Here is a 6853-nt window from a genome sequence, read left to right on the forward strand (position 1 = left end):
AGAAGAAATCGGTTTAAAAGTATAAATCACTTTTATTGGGTTCCAAATGTGTTTGAGTCTTAATCGAAGCTCGTAGATAACGGAAAATATAATCCTATATAAGTAAATGGGTTATAATATATTCTTCTGAATTTGTTGTCTACTCGTAAGAAACCCTGTGTATTTTGAAGATAAATTTCAATATAACTGTGAGTGTTTTACTTTTTCACAATAACCGCCCTTGTTCATCTCAGATGTTTTTATCTTATAATCTGGAGGTAACCTTGGAAAAATAGAAATTTAAACTGTTATGTCTTTGATGTCCATTATTTGTGTCATATCATTACTGATATTTTACTGTTTAATCTTTGTTTAGAAAAATAGAATGTAGGGAGAATATTAATATTTTCAATACGTTAAAATATTTATAGTATTTTGGCACTTGTGTACCAGTTTAACGTTGAATATTATTTATGATTTTAATATTGCTTTCCTACCTGGAGAGTGTTTAAAAAATAATATTACTTTATTCCACTAGATGGCGATAAAACTACTGACTACAGAAAAGGGTTACGGGATTATCCAGAAAAAACAAGTCGTACATCTAAAAAAAATAACCACCCTACCTTCATTAATAATTTAAAAATTCTCACCTCAGATTCGTCCACCAATTAAATTTTAATCAAAGAAAGTTTATCAATCACAAATGAAATTCCAAACCTAAATATCACAATTCCTTATTGTCCTAAATAACATATCTTAACATTAATTTGTTACGGTTAAACGTCGCTGATGATTGAATTAGTATATTCCGAAACGTTCTGTTAAGGAAACGTTTTCTTTATTAATAATAAATTTACATTCCAGCATGATGATCCTATTGAGCTTATCAAACTTTTGATGTCATTTCATGCAAAAATGTTTCTCTAATCTAAGATGACATAAACTGCAAAAAGTTTTTACTTTCATAAAACTGCCTGATCGTTTTAGTTCCTATTACTGCAAATATTTATCAGATACTGTTTGGCTGAAATATCGTAGATAATACCACCTATGGTGGTCCCATATCTTCATCTTTGTGTTAAGAGTTAAACAATTTAGTGTCATTGTTTTGGTTTTAACGCACTACTAGCTGGTAAAGAAAATTATATAACTGAGACTGATCATATTACCTTCTTGCAATGTTCCGCGGAAAAAGTCATTCCGCGTAGTGATAAACAGTTATGGTAATTTAGTCCAATAAAGAGATTGTATATAGTTCCAACAAGTGGTGATATGATTTAATCTAAATAGGGCCGTATACAATATTTATACTGAACGCACAACATCCAACAATAAAGGCTTTATATAGTAGAGCTTATACAGTTGGAAATATAGAGGAAAATTTATTTTTTAATTGATGTATTTTTGTTCGGAAAAGGACAACGAAAATAAGATAGACTACTGTCCGTTTAACAAATCACCAAAAATGTTGAGCTCTTTAGATGTTGTGGAACTGATCTATTTCGTTAAAGATCATCGTCTATTGTTGTTTGGATGACAAATATATTTATTTATATGGATTCACAACGTCGGATGTATTTTTTAATATTGTAAATGTGTGTCAAAATAAAATATTTTAGTTCGAAGTTTGTTTTGAAGTTAAGCACAAAGCTACACAATAGGCTATCTGTGCTGTGCCCACAACGGGTATCGAAACCCGGTTTCTGGACATACCGCCATGCAACTGGGGGGGGGGGGTAGCTCTAAGAGACATATACATTGGAGCTAAAACTAATTTTCTTATATATATATATAAAACATTTAATTAACGCTCAACCCCTAATACGCTCATTTCATTTAGTTAACCCCTCGGGGTGTTTAATTTGTGTTGTTTGAGTAACGAGGAATTTCTCTGGGGAAAGAAAGCAAGGGAACAGAAAAGTTACCATTCTCTTCATTGCGTTGATAAGAATCGCGTGACTTCTTCTGATGAAAGAGCCATTCGTTTAACATTTGTCTTCGCATTCACCCGTATCTAACAATGTTAGGCCTCTTACGATCTGAAACAAGAACAGAGTGAAGATGCTTGAAGTAAAGAGATCTGCCAAATGTCACTTGTAAGACTCTGCTACAGAGAATGATAGAGATTCTGGTTTACACAATTATTATTTCTTAAATCTTGTAGAGTATTCTCTCATTTCTTTCTGATAACCATATAACTAAACTTTGGTCTCGAAATAAGGGTTGAAAATAGTTATTCATAATAAATATTGCTGGGTCGTTGGAAGTAATAAAACTAAAACAGTTCGATACGATATATCAAGATTGTTTTCAATGACTCAGCGGTTTTCCAACCTTTAAGGAAAAAACCGTTAGGAATCAGTTTTCATCACAGTGTAGGAAAAAATAAACTAAACATTTCAATTTTAATGTATTTCAGTGTTTATCTAATCCGTTGACAGTGGCAGACGATGATTTTATGAATATAAAACTAATAAGCATTGTTTGAAATCACAGACTTTGAAACATGATTGATTTGGTGTAGCAGGTAAGACAAGATGTTCCCACCTTCCTGCTGATGTTGGCTAATACACCACTTCAACATGAAGAGCAATTTCATTCCAATTTTTAAAGTGGCCAGGTGGTTAGGACGCAAGACTCGCAATTTTAGGGTCGCGGGTTCGAATCTCCGTCCAACATTCTTGATATATTGCATCGAACTGTCTCTGTTTCGTTACTTCCCATAATTCATCAGATTTACTTTTATCCCACATGATTATTCTCATTGTTTTAGTTACAACTTTGAAAAAACATCACAATATCTCCATTAACAAGGGGTTTTATTCAGTGCCCTGCCATAATAAATTGAGCAGTCTTGATGATGTCAATCTGAAACATAGCACTAGAACAAAACTGAACAGAAACATACCCATAACTATCTGGTAGCTTGGCCTTCTCGATCTTCGAAATAGTTCATGTTTAGTAGAGGTGTGCATATTACGGGCGTAGTAGTGTTGTGGTTATTTCGGTACAATATGACTAGTTTCGGTTATTTCGGTACAATATGACTAGTTTCGGAGAAACCCATACTTATATCCCAGTGCACTGTAAAATATCAAATTGTTTTTTATTAACAAAGCGCCTTTGAAAGCTAACGTTAAATATTAAAAAAAAAACATTGACGAAATTATGGTGTCTCAGTAATTACATATCATAAAATTATCAAAAAATTCATATATCTTGCTGCTAATCGCATGAGAGAAGAAAAACTTCAAATATTTCATAAGAACCAAAGGTGAAAGAATAGGTAACACCAAGCACGATAAAGAACACCATGTATAATTACAAAGGTGAACGAAACGTAACACCAAACAATGTAGGGAACACAATGTATAATTACAAAGGTGATAGAATAAGTGACACAAACAAGATATGGAACACCATGTATAATTACAAAGGTGAAAGGATAAGTGACACAAACAAGGTAGGGAACACCATTTATAACTACAAAGGTGAAAGAAACGTAACACCAAACAATGTAGGGAACACCATGTATAACTACAAAGGTGATAGAATAGGTGACACAAACAAGGTAGGGAACACCATGTATAATTACAAAGGTGATAGAATAAGTGACACAAACAAGGTAGGGAACACCATGTATAATTACAAAGGTGATAGAATAAGTGACACAAACAAGGTAGGGAACACCATGTATAATTACAAAGGTGATAGAATAAGTGACACAAACAAGGTAGGGAACACCATGTATAATTACTAAGGTAAAAGAAAACGTGACACCAAACAAGATAAAGAACACCGTCTATAATTACAAAGGTGATAGAATAAGTGACACAAACAAGGTAGGGAACACCATGTATAATTACAAAGGTGATAGAATAAGTGACACAAACAAGGTATGGAACACCATGTATAATTACTGAGAAACTAAAATGAAACATTCCAAAATGCAGTCGATAATAAAGTTCTGTTTATCTTGTAACAGTAGTTTATCAATTTCCTCAGTTTTTGTTTTGTATAGAACATTCTCGATGTATTATAATTTGGTAAGTTGCTCATTTTACAGGAAGCTTTTAATAAATTAGTATACAGACCACCAGATGTCTTGTAGAAATTTTTCGAATGTTCCTTCAATCGCTTTGAAAGCTCGTGATAAAAATATTCAATCTCCCTTCAAACGCGTGCTGGATTAGAGAAACGTGAGGTCATCACCGAGCGCAGAACAAAAATGTTCTATTTTAAAGTGTTACAAACTCAATTTCCTTAATGCTCTTCTCCCATAATACAGCTTTTAAAGATTCCACATCTGCAATATGAAGCATGGTGTGTATAACTTTGTTTCTCTCCTTACCAGTACGGATGGTACATCATTGAAGACGTAGAAACAAGAAACAGGGGGATCGTTATCCAAACCTAGAGAGAAGTGAGTAACATATCATTCGAGGAAACACGTCTCCTTTCTTTACCATGTTTCAACTACAGAGAATGAACTTTTGAATATTGCTTTACAATATAAACTTTTGGACTAGCAGAACGTGAGCATTTTTCTCTCTTTACAGCGATGTAATATAAATTATCTTATATAAAGCAAAAGAAAACAAGTTGACTACTATATTACCATCTTTCATTTTATATGCAAAATACACGGAATACACTTAACCGTCTGGTCTACTTTTGGTGTAATTTGGATAAAGCACTCAACAGGCAATCAGCTGTTTTTTTAAGACATTCGCTCGTCTGACGTGGAAATTGTATAAAAATGTTTAACCTTTAGGTAAGTATTTTAGTGGTAATGAGCCGCCTCCAGAAAATTGTTCCTATTCACATTAGAAGCAGCTTAGAGGGCCCGTTCAATCAAAGAACTGTCATGGCTGTAATGCAGGAGGTTTGTAGAGGTCCTTGAGTTTATAAGTAAAGTGCGTTCTCTTGCAGTGGCCTAAGAAAGTAGCCTTTAGAGACTCGCTTCGCTGACTGTGTTGGACAGAATGTTTGTCAAACCACTGGAGTGGTCGTTTCCGGAACCATTGTTGATGTTGACCGTTTCTTTATCCAAACAGAGCAAACGTCAAATCAATAAAAGATAACACTAAAAAAGCCAACTCTAACTGATTTTTAAATCAAATCCATTCATCCTACTTATTGCAGTTAATTGATTTATAGCAATGTGTAAAAATAGAATATAATTGGGGAAACATGAAACACCCTTTTATGGTGTTTTATAATATTGTCTTCATAACGTTTTCAGTAAAGCTTCAGTACCGAGAACCTTACCGAACTAATCACTAACAGTATAGAACACGTTATAGTACTATTTTCATAAATTATGCTTAAATTGTACTTTGATGAGAATATAATGTAATGTCTCATTAACCCTATTAGGCCCAGTGTGCAATCTTTAAGGTGTCGAGTACACATCTGAATACCAAATCTAAGTAAAATATATTTTTAACACCATTATTAAAATATTTTGAAATTGATATATTATCATTATATAACACATATTTAGTGTAATTTACAAAAACATAAACAGCTAAACTTTTATTTCTGCACAACCCAGAGGAGTTTCGTCTGCAGAAAGCGCATTTATAAATTTGTTTTAATAATTTTTATGCCAATCCCAAAATTATGGGTTTATATTTGTTAAAACAACTACCATCCCTTGAAAATACAAAAAAAATCATATTTTTTCTCGAGATTTTTCTTCCTTGTCAATGACTTCATTACCACAGCCTTTCTTAGATATCCTTTTATGACCTCACTGCATGTGGTCTTAGCAACTAATAATGAAGTTGAGCTTTTAAAATAGTAGAGTTAACTGCTAAAAACGGTTGAATAGAAAAAAATATATAATTCATCAACGTCATCAAAGGTCACATAAATGATTTTAGCGGTAACTGTGGTTTGTAAAAATATAGGTTACCCGCAGATCCCATAGGAATGAACACGGGATTTTAATGTGACAGTTACAGCACTCATGAACAAACCAACATCTGGGAATTTGTTTATAGTTTATTAATATGTTCATTTAATCCATGAAAATACTTTAATGCTAAACTATATGTTTAAACGTAACAGCATCTCTTTGTTTCTCTGTCCATACATCATGTAAGTTTGATTAGGTTTATCGAGTACGATGAACGTCAGCAAATTATTTTATTGTTTTTTGTCTTTTTATTGTTTAGTTTTTCTCAACTCAACAATACAAAGAAACAAAATAGCTTATAATTTACTAAAACAAACAATATTTATTACGTTTACATTGATCTCGACCAGAATATTATTAGCCAAAATAATAATGGTTTGTCTACAAAGGTAACAGTTCATTGATAAATATCTATCGTATTTTTTTCGTATTTTTGTGATTTAAAGCCGAAAGTAGTGACTGCTTAAATAGCAAAATAAAATGTCAATATGTTAATGAATTTCAAATGACTTGAAACTGAATGGTTATATGAAATGTAACTTTGATCAATAATATTAAAAATAAATCATAAGACAAAATGGAGTTTTCATTTCTTTAAAACAGTCTCAAGAAAAAAAAAATTCTGCAAATTAAATAATTACGAAATCGAATTACACCATTTTTTAAAGCAGTAAAGTAGTTAGAAAGTTTGCAGTAAGTTTCATGCAATTTTATTGAATATTTTTTACTGTGAGAATGAAAGAAATAGAGGATATTAGGTACATCGCTCAATTCCGAAATAAATTATACTTTGATGAGGAGATAATGTGATGAACATACAAAATCGTCCAAAATCATTATATATTATACCTTGATGAGGAGATAATGTGATGAACATACAAAATCGTCCAAAATCATTATATATTATACCTTGATGAGGAGATAATGTGATGAACATACAAAATCGTC

Source organism: Limulus polyphemus, unplaced genomic scaffold, assembly GCF_000517525.1.
Source record: "Limulus polyphemus unplaced genomic scaffold, Limulus_polyphemus-2.1.2 Scaffold4938, whole genome shotgun sequence".
Lineage (NCBI taxonomy): Eukaryota > Metazoa > Arthropoda > Merostomata > Xiphosura > Limulidae > Limulus > Limulus polyphemus.